The following is a 24,244-nucleotide window of genomic DNA, read 5'->3' as shown; positions in this document are numbered from 1 at the left end:
CCTGGCCTGTATCACTATCTAACATGCTCTGTAGGGAATTTTTATTTTTTTGTCTGCATTCCTTACTTTGGGGTCTAAGCTGCACAAAGGGAAGGAGTTAATGCTATTTTGGGCACCACTGTGTCACCAATATCTAGGATCTATTCTGGCACATAGGAGGTATTTAACAAAGATTTGCTGGATGAATGAATGAATGGACCGTGAAGAGACAGCCTCCTGATCTCTGACCAACTCCAAATGCTGTCACCCACCGTGCGCCAGACTCTTTAGAGACATGTGGCCTATACTGACGTGGTCAGCACTCACTCCACCCTCGGGGGCTGGGGCTGGGGGTGGCCTGCCAGTGTCTGTGCCCTTAACTACTCTCCCAGGCTAGTGGAAGAAATAGTTTCTTTTTTTCTTTTGAGATGGAGTTTCACTCTTGTTGCCAGGGCTGGAGTGCAATGTGCGATCTCAACTCACTACAACCTCTGCTTCCCGGGTTCAAGTGATTCTCCTGCCTCAGCCTCCCGAGTAGCTGGAATTACAGGCATGTGCCATCACGTCCAGCTAATTTTGTATTTTTAGTAGAGACTGGGTTTCACCATGTTTGTCAGGCTGGTCTCGAACTCCTGACCTCAGGTGATCCACCTGCCTCGGCCTCCCAAAGTGCTGGGATTACAGACGTGAGCCACCATGCCCTGCTGTGGACATAATTTCAAGAAAAGTTGGCCAGGTGCAGTGGCTCACGCCTGTAATCCCCGCACTCTGGGAGGCCGAGGCAGGCGGATCATGAGGTCAGGAGATCGAGACCATCCTGGCTAACACAGTGAAACCCCATCTCTACTAAAAATACAAAAAATTAGCTGGGTGTGGTGGTGGGCGCCTGTAGTCCCAGCTACTCGGGAGGCTGAGGCAGGAGAATGTCGTGAACCCGGGAGGCGGAGCTTGCAGTGAGCAGAGATTGTGCCATTGTACTCCAACCTGGGCGACAGAGCGAGACTCCGTCTCAAAAAAAAAAAAAAAAAAGAAAAGTCCTGGGTGTCCCCCATCCCCTATCAGGCTTCTGCCCCTGAACCCATCCACTACAGAAGGAACTGTAGATTCCAGTTGGGAGAGCTACAAGCTTCATTTATTCCACTCTACTGCTTTTTTCATTTTTTGTTTGTTTCTTTGTTTTTTAGAGACAGGGTCTTGCTCTGTCACCAAGGCTGGAATTTAGTGGCATGATCATAGCTCACTGCAGCCTCGAAATCCTGGACTCAGGCAATCCTCTCACCTTAGCCTCCTGAGTAGCTGGGACTATGGGCGTACACCACCATCACAGGCTAATTTTGTTCGTTGTTTTATAGAGACAGGGTTTCTATGTTGCCTAAATGGGGTCACTATGTTGTCTGGGCTGGTCTCGAACTCCTGCCCTCAAGTGATCCTCCCCCATCAGCCTCCCAAAGTGCTAGAATTGAAGGGGTGAGCCACTACACCTAGTCCCCCTCCACTGTTTTACAGATAGAGAGACCAAGGCCCAATGAGGGAATGACCCTTGTCCAAGGTCCCAGGCAGCATGTGATGGCAGCCCCCCATAGTTAAGAAGCTAGCTTCAAACAGTATTCTATGACCAGGTACGGTGGCTCACACCTGTAATCCCAGCACTTTGGGAGGCTGAGGCAGACAGATCACCTGAGGTCAGGAGTTTGCGACCAGCCTGGCCAACATGGAGAAACCCTGTTTCTACTAAAAATACAAAAATTAGCTGGGCATGGTGGCATGCGCCTGTCATCCCAGCTACTCGGGAGGCTGAGGCAGGAGAATCGCTTGAACCTGGGAGATGGAGGTTACAGTGAGCCAAGATCCCGCCATTGCACTGCAACCTGGGCAACAGAGCAAGACTCTGTCTCAAAACAAAACAGGAAAAAAAAGACGCTAACTTCAAATAGTATTCTGCGGCCGGGCACGGTGGGTGACTCATGCCTGCAATCCCAGCACTTTGTGAGGCCAAGGTGGGCGGATTGCCTGAGCTCAGGAGTTCAAGACCAGCCTGGCCAACATGGTGAAACCCCATCTCTACTAAAAATACAAAACAAAACAAAATAAAACAAAACAAAAAAACTAGCCTGGCATGGTGGCAGGTGACTGTAGTCCCAGCTACTTGGGAGGCAGGAGAATTTCTTAAACCCAGGATGTGGAGGTTGCAGTGAGCTGTGATCCCACCACTGCACTCCAGCCTGGGCGATAGACCGAGGCTCTTCTGTCTCCAAAACAAAAAAAGATAGTATTCTGCCACTTTGTAATAGTGTGACATTAGGCAAGTTCCTGAAACTCTGAGTCTCATATGTAAAATAAATCACAAAAACAATGTAGCCCAGAAACAGCCCTGAATAAGAAGAAGACGCTTATATTACAATGTTGCCATTCTTAGAAGTGGAGCAGAGTCCAATGCAGGGCTCCTGACTTGGGCTCCTCTGAAAACCTGAGCCCTGCAGGCTGTATCCCCCGCCTCTCCTTTTCTTTTGTCACCCTTCCTCTGGAGGTGCCAGTGCCAGCCCCTTCTAAGGTGGGAGTGAGTTGGAGATATGGAAACCTAGTTGGGTCCAGGGGAGCTGCTAGCCTTGCCCATCTTGGTCTTGGCTCTCGAAGGCCCTCTGTGGGAAGCTTCTCGGGGTCCTCCCCTTCTCAGGCCCTGCTCATGGAGGGCCCATGGCCCACAGGCTTCAGAGGTCCCCCCACCCCCAGCCCTGCCAGCCTGAAGATGCTGACCTGGGGCACTCTCCTCTCCTCACCCAGCTAGGCCTTGGCTCTTTGTTCCCAGACCCTTCCATGATGTCCCACCCACCCCTGACTGTTCCCAGGACACAGCTTTGGCCCCAGGCTCTCTTTTCAGGCATTTCTCCCAGGGAACTTCAGCACTGGGCCGTGCCCGGTCAGGTCACTCCTGCTAGGGCTTCCTCCCTCCTCTTCCGTCTTCAGCGGAGAGGCAGCAGGGCAGGGTAGCAAGGCCTGGGTTTGGTCCCCGGTCAGTCAGAATTTTAGCGTGACCTTGGAGAATCCACAGCCCCTCTCTCAGGGGCTGGACAAAGTGAGCTCTAAAGCTCTCAGTCTCCCCAGCTGAAGCTAAGGGCAGGGCTGGATGGGCACGGCCCCTACACTCCACATCCCGGGCACAAAGTTGAGACAGACCCTGAGGTGACAAATCTGGGCTCAGTGGGAAACAGCTCTCCCTGCACCCCTTATCCCCATATTCAAAACCTGAGCAGCTCCCATGAGCCCTACCTCCCAACTGGATTCTGAACCCAGCCACTCTCACCACGTGTGTCTTCCACTTGGATACTACATGGCCTGTTAACCACTGAGATCTGACCTTGGCTACTGAAAATATACCAGTGGCTCCTTCTTCCCTTAGCATGAAATTCACATTCTTTCCCAGGGCCTGCTATGATCTAGTCCCTGCCTGCCTCAGACCCATTTCAAACCTCACTCTCCCTCCCTCACTGTCTGTCATCTCACCATGCCTCAGGGCCTTTGCCTGGCTGTTCCTCTGCCTACAATGATCTCCCCCAATCCTCCATGACTGCCTCCTACTCAAGGCTCAGATCACAACTCGAAAGTCACCTGTGCACAGAAGCCCTCCTTGATCTGTCTTCAGTGGGCTTCCTTCCCCTCTGTCCTTCCTGTACTGGCGATACCCTGCTTTTTTTCTTTTTTTTTTTTTTTTTTTTTGAGACGGAGTCTCGCTCTGTCGCCCAGGCTGGAGTGCAGTGGCCAGATCTCAGCTCACTGCAAGCTCTGCCTCCCGGGTTCCCGCCATTCTCCTGCCTCAGCCTCCCGAGTAGCTGGGACCACAGGCGCCGCCACCTCGCCCGGCTAATTTTTTTTTGTGTTTTTAGTAGAGACGGGGTTTCGCCGTGTTAGCCAGGATGGTCTCGATCTCCTGACCTTGTGATCTGCCCGTCTCGGCCTCCCAAAGTGCTGGGATTACAGGCTTGAGCCACCGCGCCCGGCCCGCTTTTTTTTTTTTTAATATGGTGTCTCAGTCTGTCACCAGGCTGGAGCGCAGTGGCGCGATCTTGGCTCACTGCAACCTCCGCCTTGCGGGTTCAAGTGATTCTCCTGCCTCAGCCTCCTGAATAGCTGGGATTATAAGTGCATGCCACCACCACGCCCGGCTAATGTTTGTATTTTTAGTGGAGACGGGGGTTTCACCATATTGGTCAGGCTAGTCTCGATCTCCTGACCTTGTGATCCGCCCGCCTCAGCCTCCCAAAGTGCTGGGATTACAGGTGTGAGCCACCATGCCCGGCCAGCTGCTTTATCTTCTTCATGGTACTTATGACTGGCTTATTAACTTGTTTATTTTTAATGCTCTTAGGGTCTCTCCAAGACAAAGAAATCTCCCATAGGTGCTCCTGTGGGTACCCAACTGGTCATGGGTGCCCCATAAATACTTGTGCAATGGTGATGTTGTGTGTGATCTTGGGGGTGAAGGCAGGGCCTAACACTTTCCATCCTGAGCCAAATGGTCCCTAACAGCCCTCCCTCAGGGCCACCTCGCCCCACCCACCCCTTCTCATGGTGGCTGCCTGTCCTCCTGCTCTGCTTGGGCCGTCTGTCCTCCTGCTCCGCTCAGCATTCCCTGTGCTGCTGTAACTCCCAGAGGAGCCAGGAGCGCCTGTCACATGTCCCCAGGAGCAGGGAGCACTACACAAATCCTCGGCACCCCCAAAGGGCCACCCGTGCCCGGCCTCCAGCTCACCCCTGTCTGCTTCCCTCCCCCAGCTTGGCCTGTCACTCCGGCCCTATGGGCTCCTCTGACCCCTCTGCTCGGCACAACATCCCTTGTTTGTGCTGCAGTCAACCAGTGCCCAAACCTGCTCCTTCCGTCCTCTGAGAAGCCAGGGCTTCCCGTTCCCAGGTCACACAACCACTCATTAGCTGGGCTCCGGGAATGAGGGTGATTGCTGCAACTAATAATCCCGATGCCCACAGCAGCGCTCCTCGCTCGGCATAGTTGGTGCGACTCATCATCCTGCCACATCACACGTTCACCCACAAGCATTTCCCGATGCCAACTCCTTGCAGGGCCTCAGAGGTCTACGCTGGCCCCAGCTTGCCAGGAGCTGACGATCCGACAGAAGAGGCTGAATAGACACAAGAAAAAAGAGGGACCTACAGTATTGAGAGAATACGCTAGACAGTGACTGCCACAGGAAAGTCAGTGTCTGGGGGCAGTGGTGGTACCAATTGTTGGCGAGCAGCCCTCTCCCCTTTGTGATGTGGGCAGTTGTTATTCTTGTAATTTTATCTGAAGTGCTACACAAATACAGCTTTGAGACAAGTCTCCGACCCCTTCTTCCCCTGCCATCAGACTGTCCCCCTAAGCCCTGTCTATAGAGAAATTCTGGAGTTGACACTGGGGTGGAAGGGAGGAGGCAGGACTTGAAAGTAGGTGGGATGTTGGCCGGGCGCGGTGGCTCAAGTCTGTAATCCCAGCACTTTGGGAGGCCGAGACGGGCGGATCACGAGGTCAGGAGATCGAGACCATCCTGGCTAACCCGGTGAAACCCCGTCTCTACTAAAAAAATACAAAAAACTAGCCGGGTGAGATGGCGGGCACCTGTAGTCCTAGCTACTTGGGAGGCTGAGGCAGGAGAATGGTGTAAACCCAGGAGGTGGAGCTTGCAGTGAGCTGAGATCCGGCCACTGCACTCCAGCCTGGGCCACAGAGTGAGACTCCGTCTCAAAAAAAAAAAAAAAAAAAAGGAAGTAGGTGGGATGTCAGGCATGGTGGCTTACGCCTGTAATCCCAGCACTTCGGGAGGCTGAGGCAGGCAGATCACCTGAGGTTGGAAGTTCGAGACCAGCCTGATCAACATGGAGAAACCCCGTCTCTACTAAAAATACAAAAAATTAGCCAGGTATGGTGGCGGGTGCCTGTAATCCCAGTTACTTGGGAGACTAAGGCTGGAGAATCGCTTGAACCCGGGAGGTGGAAGTTGCAGTGAGTCGAGATCACGCCATTGCACTCCAGCCTGAGGTTGCAGTAAGCTGAGATCACACCATCCTACTCCAGCATGGGCAACAAGAGAGAAACTCCATCTCAGAAAGAAAAAAAAAAAAGGTAGATGGGTGCCAGCCGTGATGGCTCACGCCTGTAATCCCAACACTTTGGGAGGCCAAGGCAGGCAGATTGCTTGAGGCCAGGAGTTCAAGTCCAGCCTGGCTAACATGGTGAAATCCCATCTCTACTAAAAATACAAAAAAATTAACTAGGCGTGGTGGTGCATGCCTGTAATCTCAGCTACTTAGGAGGCTGAGGCACAAGAATCACTTGAATCTGGAAGCCTGAGGTTGCAGTGAGCCATGATCATGCCACTGCACTCCAGCCTGGGTGACAAAGTGAGACTCTGGCTCAAAAAGAAAAAGAAAAAAAGAAAATAGGCCAGGCGTGGTGGCTCACGCCTGCAATCCCAGCACTTTGGGAGGCCAAGGTGGCCAGATCATGAGGTCAGGTGATGGAGACCATCCTGGCTAAAGTGGTGAAACCCTGTCTGTACTAAAAATACAAAAAATTAGCCAGGCGTGGTGGCACTTGCCTGTAGTCCCAGCTACTTGGGAGGCTGAGGCAGGAGAATGACTTGAACCAGGGAGGCAGAGGTTGCAGTGAGCCAAGATTGTGCCACTGCACTCCAGCCTGGGCGACAGAGCAAGACTCAGTCTCAATAAAAAATAAATAAATAAATAAAAGTAGGTGGGATTTGGATGCTGGTTGGCTGGGGAAGGAACAGCCCTGAGCAATAGCTGAATGGTAGGAACCTCAGATATTCGGGGGTGGGAGGGGCCCACTGTGGGGAGACCAGTCAAATGGCACCCAGGCCTCCCTCAGGGGAGAAGGCTGAAGAGGAAGGGAGAGGTAAGAGGATCTCTAATCCTAGGAGCTACCTAGGAGATTTATCCAATGGCTTTGCTCAGAACAGCTTAGAGTTTTGCCCATGGACAGGAAGAGAGAAAAAAACTAGGATTTATTGGATGGACAGCATGCAGGCTCCACACTGGGTACTCAGCACGGAATCTGGTTTCATGCCACAGGAATCTTGTGAGCTGAAGATCACCCCACCCATTTTGCAGGTAGAAACCTGAGGTTCACCAGGAGTTCAAGATCAGTCCAGGCAACAAGGGAGACCCTGTCTCTATTCAAAAAATAAAAAAATTAGCTGGGCATGGTGGCACATGCCTATGGTCCCAGCTACTCAGGAGGCTGAGGAGAGAGGATCATTTCAGGCCAGGAGATCGAGGCTGCAGTGAGCCAAGATCATGCCACTGCACTACAGCCTGGGCAACAGAATAAGATTCTGTCTCAAAAAAAAAAAAAAAAAAAAAAAAGGAGGAAACCTGAGGCTCAGAGAGTTTAAGAGAATCTGACCAAATAATGCATAAAAGTTAAGGAAGGGCTGGGTGCAGTGGCTCACCACTGTAATCCCAGCACTTTGGGAGGCTGGGGTGGGTGGATCACAAGGTCAGGAGATCAAGACCATCTAGCTAACATGGTGAAACGCTGTCTCTACTAGAAATACAAAAAATTAGCTGGGTGTGGTGGCATGCACCTGTAGTCCCAGCTACTCAGGAGGCTGAGACAGGAGAATCAGTTGAACCCCGGAGGCGGAGGCTGCAGTGAGCCAAAATTGTGCCACTGCACTCCAGCCTGGGTGACAGAGCGAGACTCCATCTAAAAAAAAAAAAAAAAAAAAAAAAAATTGGCCAGGCACAGTGGCTCACGCCTGTAATCCCAGCACTTTGGGAGGCCAAGGCGGGCAGATTGCCTGAGCTCAGAAGTTCGAGACCAGCCTGGACAACACGGTAAAACCCTGTCTCTACTAAAAAATACAAAAAATTAGCCAGGCGTGGTGGCGTGTGCCTGTAGCCCCAGCTACTGGAGAGGCTGAGCCAGGAGAATCACTTGAACCCGGAAGGCAGAGGTTGCAGTGAGCCAAGATCACATCACTGCACTCTAACTGCCTGGGTGACAGAGTGAGACTCCGTCTCAAAAAAAAAAAAAAAAAAAAAAATCGCTTAGGAAAGACTTCTGTTTACCTCTCCAGACCTAGCTTGGAGCCTCACCCTGCCTTGGGGACTGGGCACCTTCTGCCTTTGTCTCCCTCAATGCATGGTAACTGGGCCCTCCTCTCAGGACACCACAAGTTCGATCACCACTCCAGAAGCACAGGGATTCTGGTGACCGTGAAGGTAGCTGACTCCAAAGCAGACGTCTGCACCCCAGTAGGTTCACTAACTAACCCAGCGGGGTGTGAGAAGAAACAAAATCAGAATTTGTATTCTTTCGTTTTTAATCTGAGCCTGCTAAATATTCTGCTTCAATGTATGTTTTCTTAAATTTATTTATTTTTTGAGAAGCATCTTGCTCTGTTGCCCAGGCTAGAGTGCAGTGGTTCTCTCTCTGCTCACTGCAACCTCTGCCTCCTAGGTTCAAGTGATTCTCATGCCTCAGCCTCCCCAGTAGCTGGGACTATAGGTCTGTACCACCACGCCTGGCTAATTTTTTTTTTTTTTTTTTGAGACGGAGTCTGGCTCTGTCTCCCAGGCTGGAGTGCAATGGTGCCATCTCAGCTCACTGCAACCTGTGCCTCCCGGGTTCAAGCAATTCTCCTGCCTCAGCCTCCGGAGCAGCTGGGACTACATGCGCAAGCCACCACGCCCGGCTAATTTTTGTATTTTTAGCAGAGATGGGGTTTTGCCATGTTGGCCAGACTGGTCTCAAAGTCCTGACCTCAGTTGATCCACCCACCTCAGCCTCCCAAAGTGCTGGGATTACAGGCATGAGCCACCGCGCCCGGCCGATTTTTGTATTTTTGGTAGAGATGGGTTTTTGCCGTGTAGGCCAGGCTGGTCTCAAACTTCCGGCCTCTAGTGAGCGGCCCGCCTCAGCCTCCCAAAGTGCAGGGATTACAGGCACGAGCCACTGCGCCCGGCCCCTAATGTGTTTTATAATGCACTATGAACATAGCAGAACATACATACCTAGGTTATAAATAGTAAATATACAATTAAATACAAAATGAATGCTCAAAAATATTTGTGTGGGGTTTTTTTGGTCTTTATGTTGTTTCCTTTCATATGTAGTCCTGCTGATCAAAAATATTTTCCCGGATGGGGTGTGCAACCAGTTTGCATTAGTGTTGGAGACCCCTGGAACCAGTTCTCACTTGAGGGGCAGCAGTGGTAAAGACTGCTTCAGGCTGGTGCAGTGGCTCACGCCTGTAATCCCAACACTTTGGGAGGCCGAGGCAGGAGGATCACTTGAGCCCAGGAGTTCGAGATCAGCCTTGGGCAACATAGGGGGACTCTGTCTCTACAAAAATAAAAAAATTAGTCAGGCATGGTGGTGCATGCCTACAGCCTCAGCTACTTGGGAGGCTGAGGTGGAAGACTTGCCTGGGCCCAGGAGGTCAAGGTTGCAGTGAGCCATGACCCCACTGCAGTGAACCATGATTGCGCCACCATACTCCTGCCTGGGCAACAGAGCGAGACCCTGTCTCAAAAAAAGAAGAAAAAAAAAAAGACTCTGCTTCAAGAGGCTGGATTCAAATCCTTAATTGGCTACTTTAAGCTCCAGGCTATGTGGTTGGATGAGTTTATAGAACCTTCCTAAGCCTCAGTTTCCTTATCTCAGAAATGGGGGTGGCAATAGCACCCACCTCAGTGGGGATTAAAAGAGTTGCTATGGCCGGGCGCGGTGGCTCATGCCTATAATCCCAGCACTTTGGGAGGCTGGGACGGCTGGATCACCTGAGGTCAGGATTTCAAGACCAGCCTGGCCAACATGGTGAAACCCCATCTCTACAAAAATACAAACATTAGCTGGGCATGACGGCAGGTGCCTGTAATCGCAGCTACTTGGGGGGCTGAGGCAGGAGAATCGCTTGAACCCAGGAGGTGGAGGTTCCAGTGAGCCGGGATGGTGCCACTGCACTCCAGCCTGGGCGACAAAGTGAGACTCTGTCTCAAAAATAACAATAGTAATACTAATAAGAAATCAAAGAGCTGCTATGCATAAAGCCTGTAGCTCAGAGCCTGGCACATGAATAGTAGCTGCGGTTATTAATTCAGCTATAGGAACTTGACCTAGCTACAGTTATTAATTCAGCTACAGAGCTGGGCCTGGCTGGGCCTTTTGGTGGGTCCAGAGGTGAAATGTACATGGGTCTGGCATGGTGGAGCTGATCTACTCAAGGAAACCCAAACCTAGGAACTGGTCATTATAGATTAGTGTGAGCAGGGCTAAGACAGAGACAGGGATGTCAACAGACACTGACAGAGTACAGGGATGCTCCGGGAAAGCCCTGATGCCTTGTGCAGAAGACAATAGAGAGATGTCTTTGAGAACACAGTGTCAGACACCCTCTTAGGTTAGAGAGGCAGTGTAGCCTAGTGATGAGGGGCCTGGAGTTAGACAGCCTGGGATTGAATTCTGGCTTCCCTTGGGCAACTTACTGAACCTTTCTGTGCCTCAGTTTCGGTATCTTTTTTTTTTTTTTTTTGAGACTGAATCTCCCTCTGTCGCCCATGCCTGTAATCCCAGCACTTTGGGAGGTCAAGGCAGGTGGATCACCTAAGGTCAGGAGTTGGAGACCAGGCTGGCCAACGTGGCGAAACCCCGTCTCTACTACAATTACAAAAATTAGCCGGGCGTGGTGTCGCGTGCCTGTAATCCCAGGTACTCGGGAGGCTGAGGCAGGAGAATCGCTTGAACCCGGGAGGTGGAGGTTGCAGTGAGCCGAGATCGCGCCACTGCACTCCAGCCTGGCAACAGAGGGAGACTCCATCTCAAAAACAAATAAATTAATTTAATGTAATTTAATAATATGTATCTATTTCGTAGAATGACTCTAAAGTGCCTAGAACAAGAGACAGCCACACCAGGTCCTCAAGAAGTATTAGCTATCAGATTTTTGAACAGACACGTTGTGGAGCTGCGACAGTTTCAAAAAGTGTCATTTCCCAGGCCCAAGGCAGTGACTTGCTTCTGGGCCCCAGTGCTATCATTCCAAATGACTAACATTGTGACTATGTAATGAACCACTTCCAATTTTCTGTGAATTGGAAGGTGACTGTCCTAATTCTGTTTTAGAACATCAGAGACCCTTAGATACCCAATTGTTAGGGAAGCCTGCTAACCAGATTCCCGTCCTGGAGTGGCAAGCCAGGCAGAAAGGGATGACCTTGAGGGGGATCACAGACCCTTTCTCTTTTTTTTTTTTTTTTTTGAGGCGGAGTCTCGCTCTGTCGCCCAGGTTGGAGTGCAGTGGCCAGATCTCAGCTCACTGCAAGCTCCGCCTCTGGGTTTACGCCATTCTCCTGCCTCAGCCTCTCGAGTAGCTGGGACTACAGTCGTCCGTCATCTCGCCCGGCTAGTTTTTTGTATTTTTTTTTAGTAGAGACGGGGTTTCACCAGGTTAGCCAGGATGGTCTCGATCTCCTGACCTCGTGATCCGCCCGTCTCGGCCTCCCAAAGTGCTGGGATTACAGGCTTGAGCCACCGCGCCCGGCCACACAGACCCTTTCTATAAGATTATCCTAATGCTCAGACACTCCCAACAGGGCTCAGAGCCCTTTTTCTCTCATCCGGTGAGAGCATGCTGTGGGTGCACATTACAAAAAAGCCCAGTTAGAGAAACACAGCAAGCTCCCCAGGGTCTAGAAATGGATGGCTCTGGGAAATGGAGATTTCCCATCCCACTGAGGTGTGGCCACAGGTTCCCAGTACCCAGACCCCCTCTGAAGATGGCCAGGGAGTTAAGAAAATGAGGGGCCAGGGCCAGGCGCAGTGGCTCACACCTGTAATCCCAGCACCTTGGGAGTCTGAGGCGGGTGGATCATGAGGTCAGGAGATTGAGACCATCCTGGCTAACACAGTGAAATGCCGTCTCTACTAAAAATACAAAAAATTAGCCAGGCCTGGTGGCGGGCACCTGTAGTCCCAGCTACTCGGGAGGCTGAGGCAGGAGAATAGCATGAACCCGGGAAGGCGGAGCTTGCCGTGAGCCGAGAACGCGCCACTGCACTCCAGCCTGGGCAACAAAGCAAGACTCTGTCTTAAAAAAAAAAAAAAAAAAAAAGAAGAAGAAGATGAGGGGCCAGGGTGGGGGTGTACAGTCAGAGATTGAGAAAGCCTCTCAAAGTGGGAGGAGGGCCTGGTACAAGTACAGCTGATGACCCAGCCCTGACATCCTCCTCTCCCCAACTCCCCCATCCAGGCATTTGGTGTAGACACCCCTGAGGGAGTTAGGAGCCCTGGGGGCCAAACCGACTCGGTTACTGTTTCCCATGTGGAACTTGAACAAATCACCTGTCTTCTGAGCCTCAGTTTCCTCATCTGTACAAGGGGTTGGTTACTATGCCCCACCTCCACCCCCTCCTATTTATCTTCCAGTCCCCTCACTCTGAAGCTCGCCCAGAAGCTCATTCCAAGGGGATGAACCCATCTGAAGGCCTGGAGGTCACTGGCCCTGCCTCAGGGATCCTGTCTGTGTCCGGCCCGCACCGAGTGGATATGGACCGACCTAGTGGTTCACGTCCACCTGGCCCAGACTCAGAGATGTCTCCATTCTGGGGGTGTTCCCAAGAGCTCATCCCCGTCCTTCTCTCCCCAGCGCTTCCCGTTCTCTGGTCCTTCAGGTGTTTGTGGGGACAGGACCTACATAATTTAGCTCATTTAATCTTCACAACACCCTGGGGAGGTAGCTCTATGTACCCCCTTTCCAGATGTGGAAACTCATGGTTACAGGGAGCAAAGGTCTTTCTCCAGATCCCAGTGTTGGGGGTGGAGGCCTTGGCCTGTTTTTTTCTGTTACACGTCCCTGTCTCCCTTCATAATCTTCCACGGAGCGTTCAGAATGGGACCCAGCCATGGCCAGTCTCTCAAATGTTACATTATGCAGCCATTAAAACAATGATTACACATACACAAATGACTCACAACAACGAGAAAATGCTTATGACACAATATTCAGGAGAAAAGCATGACATAAAAGTTGCAGATACAGTACGACAAAATGATATGAAAATGGTTGCGCATGGAAAAAAGACTGAAGGGAAACACACCAAAATATCCAGAGTGGTTGTTTGTGTCCTGGTACTATGGACGATTTCTTTCCTACTTTTCTACTTTTCTACATTTGCCAAATAGTCAATCAGCATACAGTTTTACAACAAAGAAAAGCACCAATGATAATAATGATAATAATGAAAAGAATGATAGGGCCGGGTGCGGTGGCTCATGCCTGTAATCCCAGCACTTTGAGAGGCCAAGGAGGGCGGATCACCTGAGGTCAGAGTTTCGAGACCAGCCTGGCCAACATGGCGAAACCCTGTCTGTACTAAAAACACACAAAAATTAGCTGGGCGTGGTGGCGCATGCCTGTAATCCCAGCTACTCGGGAGGCTGAGGCAGGAGAATTGCTTGAACCCAGGAGGCAGAGGTTGCAGTGAGCCGAGATAATGCCAGCAACAGAGTGAGACTCCGTCTCAAAAAAACAAAACAAAGAAATAAATAATAAGAAGAATGATAATAATACATTCGTGGTTGAAATATTTGGAAACCTGCTGCTTCCTCTTCAACTTCCTCTCCTTCAATTCCCTCCAAAGTCTACCTTTTCAGGACAATGTGACTATAACCCAGAGGCAAGGGAGGATTTGGGAGAGCAGGCAACATCTCCACAGACCCATGCCCACCCCCTCCTCCTCTCCTTTGACCCGGCTCTCCTCTCCCTCGAGTGAGGACCCCCACCCCGGGCCCTCCTCCCAGCACCTACCCCCAGCTCCTCCTGGCGCTCACCTGAAGCTTGCTGGCCGGCCTCCTAGATGCGAGGTGCGCACACCTGTGCCTGCAGGTGAGGACTCCGCTGGGGAGTGCGCGGAGAGGAGGGAGCCGGCCGGGGGCGGGACCGTGACGTCACCGGCCCCGCCCCGCGCCGCTTCCCGGCCCCGCCCCGCCCCGGCTTTCCGGCCCCGGGGGTTTCGTGGTTCTCGTGCTTGTGGGGTGAGGCGCTGGGACACTTCTCCCGGCAAGCATGCCCCACATGGCCTGGGCCCCGGGCATCAGCCGCGCCTGCCTTGGAGGGAGCCTCCTAGTGCGGCCCTCGGGGGTGGGCGGACTGAAAGGGGAAGTCCCACTCTCCCAGATGAGCATCTTTCTGATCTCCCAGATCAGAAAGAGCTGGGATCCCCCACCCCACCTCCACCCCTGGGTTACTTAGAACTCACTGGGGCCTCGGACTTCAGGTTCAGATCACCTGGAGTAAGGGATGACCTCGGAGGGATGAGGAACCTCTCAAATCCCTGTTTCCTTCTCCTCGCAGCCCACGCTCTGTACTTCTCTTGGCCCGCTCCAACCCCTAAGGGAGAGATGGGCACATGAAGATCAGAGCGTTTGGGTCAAGTTATCTTTGGCTCTGACACCTGTGCTTGGGAAACTGTATCTATCTTCTTTGCATTATCTGAGACTGTTCGTATTTAGCAATTTTTTTTTCTTGAAAATATCAGCCTGCTGGTGGTGGCAGAGATAAGGGTCTCTGCGCCGTCGGACAGGTTCCAACTGCCCAAGAGTCTTAAATTAGCGTTTGCCTTAGAGCAGCAATTCCATTTCTGGAAATCTCTTCCAAGGAAGTCATGCAGAATACCTGTTCATTATGGAAATATTTTTATTTCCTTTATTTCCTTTTTTTTTTTTTTTTTTTTTTTGAGACAGGGTGTTGCTCTGTTACCCAGGCTGGAGTGCAGTGGTGTGATCACAGCACTCGAACTCACTGCAGCCTCGAACTCCTGGGCTCAAGCCATCTCTCCACCTCAGTCTCCTGAGTAGCTGGGACTACAGGCGAGCACCACACCCTTCTCATTTTTCCATCTTTTGTGGAGATGGGGTCTCTGGCCAGGCGTGGTGGCTCATGCCTGTAATTCCAGTACTTTGGGAGGCAGAGGTGGGTGGATCACGTGAGGCCAGATGTTCAAGACCAGCCTGGCCAACATGGCGAAACCTCGTCTGTTCTAAAAATACAAAAATTAGCTGTGTGTGGTGGTGCATGCCTGTAGTCCCAGCTACTTGGGAGGCTGAGACAGGAGGATAGCTTGAACCTGGGAGGCGGAGGTTGCAGTGAGCAGAGATCACACCACTGCACTACAGCCTGGCAACAGAGTGAGATCCTGTCTCAAAAAAAAAAAAAGAGATGGGATCTCACCATGTTTCCCCGGCTGGTCTTGAACTCCTGGGCTCAAGTAATACACCTACCTTGGCCTCCCAAAGTGCTAGGGTTAGAGGCATGAGCCCCTGCACCCAGGCGTTGTGGAGTTCTTTTTAATGGGGAGGGTTGGGGCTGGTCCAAGTGTCCAGAGAAGGGGATTCTTTAACAGAGCAAACACACAATGAAATATTATGCAAGCATTAAGTTATGTTTACAAACAGCTTATAATGATATGAGGAAATATGTTATAATATTAAGAGAATAAAAGCAGGATGTCAATGTGTGGTGATAGCAGGGTCACAGCTATACTTAAAAGCAAAACAATTTATGCACAAGGAAGAGTCTGGAAGGAAAATGCTCACTGGAACTATTTCTGGGAGGTGGCACTATGAGGCTTCTTTATTATCCTTCTGTTTTCCTGCTTTTTCAACATCTTATAAGCTTATATCACTTTTATAAAGTTTCTTCATTTTTTTTAATTTTTTTTTTTTTTTTTTTGATACGGAGTCTTGCTCTGTCGCCCAGGCTGGAGTGTAATGGCACAATCTTGGCTCACTGCAACCTCTGCCTCTTGAGTTCAAGTGATTCTCCTGCCTCAGCCTTCCGAGTAGCTGGGATTACAGCCACATGCCACCATGCCAGCTAATTTTTGTATTTTTAGTAGAGGCGGGGTTTCACCACATTGGTCAGGCTGGTCTCGAACTCCTGAACTCAGATGATCCACCTGCTTTGGCCTGTCAAAGTGCAGGGATTACAGACGTGAGCCAGTGCGCCCAGCCAAGTTTCTTCATTCCTTAAAAAGTTCCCAGTTTCAGGCCGGGAGCGGTGGCTCACGCCTGTAATCCCAGCACTTTGGGAGGCCGAGACGGGTGGATCACGAGGTCAGGAGATGGAGACCATCCTGACTAACACGGTGAAACCCCGTCTCTACTAAAAATACAAAAAAAAAAAAAAAAAAAAAAATTAGCCGGGCGTGGTGATGGGCGCCTGTAGTCCCAGCTACTTGGGACACTGAAGCGGGAGAATGGTGTGAACCCGGGAGGCAGAGCTTCCAGTGAGCCGAGATTGCGCCACTGCACTCCAGCCTGGGCAACAGAGCAAGACTCTGTCTCAAAAGAAAAAAAAAAGGTTCCCAGTTTCAGAGTGTGGTGGCTCACACCTGTAACCTCAGCACTTTGGGAGGCCAAGGCGGGTGGATCACTTGAGGTCAGGACTTTAAGACCAGCCTGGCTAACATGATGAAACCCCATCTCTACTAAAAATACAAAAATTAGCTGGGCACAGCAGCGTGCACCTGTAATCCCAGCTACTCAGGAGGCTGAGGCAGGAGAATCGCTTGAACCCGTGAGGCGGAGGCTGCAGTGAGCTGAGATCACACCACTGCATTCCAGCCTGAGTGACAAGAGCAAAACTCCATCTAAAAAATAAAAAAGTAAAAATAAAAATACAAAAATCAGCCAAGCATGGTGGCGGGCACCTGTAATCCCAGCTACTCAGGAAACTGAGGAGGAGAATGGCTTGAGCCCAGGAGGCAGAGGCGGCAGAAGCTGAGATCACACCACTGCACTTCAGCCTGGATGACAGAGTGAGACTCAAAAAAAAAACCAAAGTTCCCATTAGTTGAGCACCTACTATAATCTAGGATAAGCTCCTTTCATGTAATCCTTGCAATAGCCCTGGGGTAGGAATTCTTATTTGTTCATGTTACAGATGAGGAAAGGAGGGTCTGAGAGTTGATTCCCAAAGTCACATGTGTAGAAAGGGCCAGAGGCCTTTCTGTTCTAAGCCCAGTGGGGCCTCTGAGGCAGACTCCTGGTTAGCCACCAGGCTAAAAGGCTACTGGCCCCCACTGGGCTAAAGGGAGCCGGGGAGCTGAGTTTGTCTACCCTTGGGCAACAGCTTCAAAAAAAGGCAGTGTGGAAGGAAACCACAGAGTGTGAGGGGCAGAAGTCCCACCCTGCCTTCTTCCTGCCCCCTTCCTCCCACCCAGGGGGGCTTTGAGGCTGGTAGTACCCACCCAGGAAGGACCCAGAGAGGACAGAGCTTCCCAGAGGTCAAGCTGCAAGACTGAGAGGTCAGCTATCAGCCCCATCCACCAATATTATAATATATATGTATATAATATGTATTATATAAAATATATGATATGTATATAATATATATTATATAAAATATATCATATGTATATAATATATATCTACCAATATTATTTTATGTATACATATATATAGCCGAGAGCAGTGGCTCAAGCCTATAATCCCAGCACTTTGAGAGGCCGAGACGGGCGGATCACCTGAGGTTCTAGAGTTTGAGACCAGCCTGGCCAACATGGTGAAACCCCGTCTCTACTAAAAATACAAAAATTAAATGGACACGGTGGCAGGAACCTGTAATCCCAGCTACTCAGGAGGCTGAGGCAGGTGAATCGCTTGAAACAGGGAGGCAGAGGTTGCAGCGAGCCGAGATCACGCTGCTGCACTCCAGCCTGGGCAACAAGAGCAAAACTCTGTCTCAAAAAAAAAAAAAAAGAAAAGAAAAATGTCGATAGTTTTTAGTATATTCAAAGGTTTTGCAACCACTAATACTTTCTAATTCCCCAATTTTTTTCTTTTCTTTTTGAGATAGAGTCTAACTCTGTCACCCAGGCTGGAGTGCAGAGGCGCCATCTTGGCTCACTGCGACCTCCACCTCCCAGGTTCAAGCAATTCTCCTGCCTCAGCCTCCCGGGTAGCTGGGACAGGCACGTGCCACCACGCCTGGCTAATTTTTGTAGTTTCAGTAGGGACAGGGCTTTACCACGTAGGCCAGACTGGTCTTGAACTCTTGACCTCAAGCAATATGCCCACTTCGGCCTCCCAAAGCGGTGGGACTATAGGTGTAAGGCACCATGCCCAGCCTAATTCCCCAATATTTTTATTGACCTAGAAAGAAACCCCAGCTGGGCACGGTGGATCACTCCTGTAATCCCAGCACTTTGGGAGGCCAAGGTGGGTAGATCATGAGGTCAGGAGATCGAGACCATCCTGGCTAACACGGTGAAACCCCGTCTCTACTAAAAATGCAAAAAATTAGCCAGGTGTGGTGGCGGGCGCCTGTAGTCCCAGCTACTCGAGAGGCTGAGGCAGGAGAATGGAGTGAACCCAGGAGGCAGAGCTTGCAGTGAGCCGAGATCACGCCATTGCATTCCAGCCTGGGCGACAGAGTGAGACTCCGTCTCAAAAAAAGAAAAAACAAAAAGAAACCCCATCCCCACTCGCAGTCGCTCCCCACTTCAGCCCTCCCCCCAGCCTCTGGGGACCACTAATGGACTTTTGTCTCTGGATTTGCCTCTTCTGGACATCTCGTGTCAATGGAATCAGCGCGTGGCCTCTCATGTCTGACTTCTTTCACTCAGCATCGTGTTTTCAAGGTTCATCCATGTTGTAATGTGTGTCAAGTCCTCCTTCCTTTTTGTGACCGAGTAAGATTCTAGACTGAGCCCCACAGTCTGGTTTAGTCGACTGCATCCTTGTGGGGTTTGTTTTGTTTTGTTTTATTTGTTTTTTTTTGAGATGGAGTCTCACTCTGTCATCCAGGCTGGAGTGCAGTGGTGTGATCTCAGCTCACTGCAACCTCTGCCTCCTGGGTTGAAGCGATTCTTCTGCCTCAGCCTCCCAAGTAGCTGGGACAGGCACCTGCCACCATGCCTGGCTAATTTTTGTAGCTTTAGTAGAGACAGGGTTTCACCATGTTGGCCAGGCTGGTCTTGAACGCCTGACCTCAAGTGGTCTGCCCACCTCGGCCTCCCAAAGTGCTAGGATTACAGGCCACTACGCCCAGCCCTCATGTTTTTTTGTGTTTTTTTTTTTTAAAGGAGTCTTGCTCTGTTGCCTAGGCTGAAGTGCAGTGGTGCAATCTCAGCTCACTGCAACCTCTCCCTCTTGGGTTCGAGAGATTCTCCTACCTCACGCTCCCAAGTAACTAGTGTAACAGGCATTCACCACCACGCCTAGCTAATTTTTGCATTTTTAGTAGGGACAGGGTTTCACCATACTGGCCAAGCTGGTCTTGAACTCCTGACCTCAGGTGATCTGCTCCCCTCAGCTTCCCAAAATGCTAGGATTACAGGCATGAGCCACCGCGCCCAGCCCTCAGGTTTTTTAAAAAACATGCTCCACTACCTCCATATTTCCCTTAAGCTGGTAATCAAGTGTAGACCCTAGAGGCTGGTAGCTTGATTTGATTTGAATCCAATGACTTTATCAAGAATATTTTGGCCAGGCACAGTGGCTCACGCCTGTAATCCCAGCACTTTGGGAAGTCAAGGAGGGTGGATCGCCTGAGGTCAGGAGATCCAGACCAGCCTGGCCAACATGGTGAAACTCTGTCTCTACTAAAAATACAAAAATTAGCAGGGCATGGTGGTGGGTGCCTGTTATCCCAGCTGCTTGGGAGGCTGAGATAGGAGAATCACTTGACCACGGGAGAGGGAGGTTGCAGTGAGCAGAGATTGCACCACTGCACCCCAGCCTGGTCAACAGAGCGAGACTCCTTCTCAAAAAAAAAAAAAAGAGTATTTCATAGATGATATTGTGTCCTTCCTGGTGCACCAGAGCAGGAGACCCATAGGTGCGGGCTGCCCTACCTTTTAGTGACCTTAAGGTTAATCAATGGCTTCAGGTGTTGTTAGCCTCATCCTTCTGCTGCAAAGTTTCTCATCAATCTTTTACCCGGTGGATGTAGCATCTGTTGGTGATCATTGACCAGGCCAGCAATTTTACCCCTCAGTTATAGATTAAAAAACTGGCCAAGATGGGCATGGTGGCTCACGCCTGTAGGCCCAGCACTTTGGGAGGCCAAGGCAGGTGGATCACCAGAGGTCAGGAGTTCGAGATCAGCCTGTCCAACATGGTGAAACCCCGTCTCTACTAAATAATACAAAAATTAGCTGGGAGTTGTGGTGGACACCTGTAATCCCAGTTACTCGGGAGGCTGAGGCTGGAGAATCACTGAAACCCGGGAGGCAGAGGTTGCAGTGAGCCAAGATCTTGCCATTGCACTCCAGCCTGGGCGACAGAGCAAGACTCCATCTCAAACAAAAAAAAATAAGACAACAAAAAAACCCCTCAAAAACTAGCCAGGAGTGGTGGCTCACACCTGTAATCCCAGCACTTTGGGAGGCCGAAGCAGGCAGATCACTCGAGGTCAGGAGTTCAAGACCAGCCTGGCCAACATGGTGAAACCCCGTCGCTACTAAAAAATACAAAAATTAGCCGGGCGTGGCGGTGGACTTCTGTAGTCCTAGCCACTTGGGAGGCTGAGACAGTAGAATAGCTTGAACCCAGGAGGCGGAGGTTGCAGTGAGCCAAGATGGTGCCACTGCACTCCAGCCTGGGCGACAGATCGACTCCATCTCAAACAAAAAACAAAAACCAAACAACAGAGGTCAAGAAGAAGAGAAGGGATTTGCTCAAGGTCCCAAGACTACTCATAATTGATAGCAACTACACATTGGGCCCTTGCTCTGCGCCTGGGACTGTTCTAAGGGCTTATCATGGGCTGACTCATTTAATCCTCTCAACAAGCCCCTGCGGTTGGCCTTATGTTATGTTCCTCCTTTTCAAATGAGGAGACTGAGGAGACCCCAAAATGGTGGAGGTGCCACCTTTGATGCATCGTTTGCTAATTCACGTCGAGAGATCCTGGAGGACCGAGAAACCAGAAAACACAGTTCTTGCTCTGTTAAGTGTAGACATGGACAAGGTGATCAGAGCCATAGAGAGAAGGGATGGGAGTCACAGAAGTTTTCCCAGAGGAGCTTCACTGCAGCTGGGCCTTCAAGTATGTGTAGGAATTTGCCATGGCAGTAAAGGCAGAGGCCCACCATCTGAGTCAGGCCTGAGGTGTGATTCGAGTCGGGGCAACGGGGCAACGACTCCATTCCTCATCAGAGACAACCTCCCGTGAATGTCTGCCCTTGGGCAGGAGGAAGAGGGAGAGGGTGTGACTTGGCCCATTGCATACTTGGAGTCTGTAGACAGCATTACAAGATGAGGATTGCTGAGAGCACTGGACTAAGAGTCTGAAGATGAACCTTCTTGTTCTTCTTCTTTTATTTATTTATTTATTTATTTTTGAGACAGAGTTTTACTCTTGTTGCCCAGATTGGAGTGCAATGGTGCGATCTTGACTCACCTCAACCTCCACTTCCTGGGTTCAAGTGATTCTCCTGCCTCAGCCTCCCGAGTAGCTGGGATTACAGGCATGCGCCGCCACGCCTGGCTAATTTTTGTGTGTTTTTAGTAGAGATGGAGTTTCTCCATGTTGGTCAGGCTGGTCTCGAACTCCCAACCTCAGATGATCTGCCCGCCTTGGCCTCTCAAAGTGCTGGGATTACAGGTGTAAGTCGCTGTGCCCAGCCCTGAAGATGAACCTTCTGTGGGCTGCAGAAGACGCCTGGGTGCTGTACTCACATGCGGTCCCTGCCCTCGAAGGCCTAACATAAACGGATGGCTATGGAACTGGGGGTGAGTTGTTTCTACCCCAGAAGGGGGAGAGGTCACCCAGCTCTCGTCCTAGCTCCAGCTTCAAGATTCGGACCAGAGAGATTCACCTCAGTTACCAGAATCATTGACTTGAAAAGAGCCCCAGCAAACCCGGATTCAAAGTGCCCCTTGCAATATATGTGTATTTGCTTCTACGTACATACAGTATCTCTGGATGGGCCCAGAAGAAAAATATTTGCAAGTCATGCTTTCTTTAATATATAAAAAACAGCTACAAATCAATAAGAAAAATACCACCAATATAATATAAAAATGACTAAGAATAGTAAGAGACTGTTCCTAGGAAAGAAAATACAAAGGTAGGGGACAGGGAGGAAGGGAAACTGAGAGGGAAGGAGACTGTACTGTACCCTCTTTGGTAACTTTTTTTTTTTTTGAGACAGGGTCTTGCTCTGTTGCCCAGGCTGGAGTGCAGTAGTGCGATCTTGGCTCACTACAACCTCTGCCTCCCAGGTTCAAGCGATTCTCCTGCCTCAGCCTCCAAAGTAGCTGGGATTACAGGTGTGCACCACCACGCCCGGCTAACTTTTTGTATTTTAGTAGAGACGGGGTTTCACCATGTTGGCCAGGCTGGTCTTGAACTCCTGACCTCAGGTGATCTTCCTGCCTCAGCTTCTCAAAGTGCTGGGATTACAGGCGTGAGTCAATGTGCCCGGCCAACTTTTGAATTTTGATCTATGTGAAAACATTTTCCATTCCATAAATTGAATTAAATTAAATGACCAATTTTCCCATTTTACAGAGAAGGAAACTGTGGGTCAACAGAATCTGCAGGCTCCTCTCCCACAAGGCCCAGGGTGACGGGAAGAGGACCTGCCACCAGGCGTCCTCGGGAGGGTGCTCCCCTTGGTTTCCTGATTTAATGCTCAGCTGCCTCTCCAGTTTGCAGATGTGGAAACGGAGGCACAGAGTGGGAGAAGGACACCCCAGGCTCACTGGCTGGGGTACAGTGGGGATCCAACACCCTCCCCGAGCCCCGTCACCACACAATGCCACCCCCAGCGAGGCATGACCACGTTCTCATTTTACTGGCGCCAGCCTTCTTCAGTATGAACTTCCTGGTAGTTTGACCAAAGTGGACAATTGTTTCCCCAAATTACACTTTATTGAAAAAAAAAAAAAAGGCTAAGCCAATGGAATGAATGGTCACGGGACTGGACAATTTCAAGGCAGATTTACTGGGGACTTGACTCGGCTAGCCATGCCATTCATTAGTTTACTTGGGGAGTTGACTTTAAATTTAGTAGGCATTGAATTCACTGGCTTTCTGAATGGGCCTGGATTTGGAAAGAAATTCAATTAACCGGTTCTTTGACTAAATTAACAGAGTTCTTTTTCTGATCCAATTACGGCAGTTTCTTGGAAGACTTCACTTGCCTCTTCCCTGACGCTTCCGTGGACCTTACCAGGGAGTCCTGGGGGCCGTGGGTGAGTCCCGCAGCTTCAGCGACTGATTCCGAAGGCTGCTGCTTTCCGAGCTGGGCCCTGGGCCACGTCTCCTAGGAGCCCCTTCCTCCTGGTCCACACTGGGTGCTAGCAAGGTGTTTCTAGGACTGCTTCCCTATCAGGCTCTCAGCTGTTTTGGGACAGCGACTGTGGGGCTCTCCTGGGTCCGGGCGCTGGGCAGAGGTCTTAGCTCAGAGCAGGGGCTGGGCAGGGTGGGAGTGAATTCAGTGGAACTGACCACAGGCCTCCTGATTCCAAGGCTGAGGGACTCACGCTTCTGCCCCAATGGGACACCGAGCTTAGTTCTTCTCTCAGAGAAGGCAGGTGCTTCCCAGTTGACTCCAGTCATCCACCACCCCACCCCATTCCGGCCAGCACTGAGCACCCACAAGGCCAGATCTCCAAAGTGCACCAGGCTTTACAGTTTACAAAGAGCTCCCACCTTCTCTCCGTAATCCTCAGAGCAGCCCATGAGGGCAAGGGGGTCGCTTCTCTCTTACAGCTGAACGGCCCCGGGCTCCCAGAGGGGCAAGGCCTTGCCTAAGGTCACATGGCCAGTGGGCAGGGAATATCAGGACTCCAGGCTGAGCCCAGGAGGTGTGCAGAGATCATACGGGGGACTCATCCTGTGCTAGAAGCAAGGCGGGATGAGGGCTGGAGGTTCTTAGCTCTTGGAGCACGAGGTTCAGTTGAGCTGGGGCCGGTAGAAGGTCAGAGAGGATGCCTGGCACTCCTAGGAGGTGAGAGGTGGCCACAGGAGTGGGAGGGGGAAATGGAAGGCGACTTGCTCACTCAAGCATCAGCAGATCTGAGGGCCTGCCAGGGGCGTGAGCAGGAGCCTGGCCGGCCCCCCCAGACTGCTGCCCTCAAGAGACGCAGGGCCAGGATTGAGGAGGAGGCCGGGAGGCCACTCGCCCGTGCTTTGCAGGATGAGAAAGGCTGCAGAGAAGGAAGAGGGCAGCTCTACCTGGGATGATGGCCAGGAAGGCTGCGCAGAGGAGGTGGCGTTGACCTGGTGGGGAAATGATC

At 50.9% G+C, this 24,244-nt stretch overlaps 1 protein-coding gene across 1 annotated transcript in view; it reads right to left on the bottom strand.

The window, feature by feature from the left end:
* Positions 1-14,382, bottom strand: part of LOC112632879 (casein kinase I) — a 48,367-nt gene extending 33,985 nt beyond the window's left edge. Inside the window, exon 1 of the mRNA XM_025399009.1 lies at positions 14,280-14,382. The gene's annotated coding sequence lies outside the window, so the exon portion shown is untranslated. The remainder of the gene's footprint in view (positions 1-14,279) is intronic.
* Between the last annotated feature and the right edge of the window lie 9,862 nt (positions 14,383-24,244).

Source organism: Theropithecus gelada, chromosome 10, assembly GCF_003255815.1.
Source record: "Theropithecus gelada isolate Dixy chromosome 10, Tgel_1.0, whole genome shotgun sequence".
NCBI classification, from domain to species: domain Eukaryota; kingdom Metazoa; phylum Chordata; class Mammalia; order Primates; family Cercopithecidae; genus Theropithecus; species Theropithecus gelada.
Note: the sequence above shows the minus strand (reverse complement) of the source record. Positions and strands in the feature narration are given on the sequence as shown.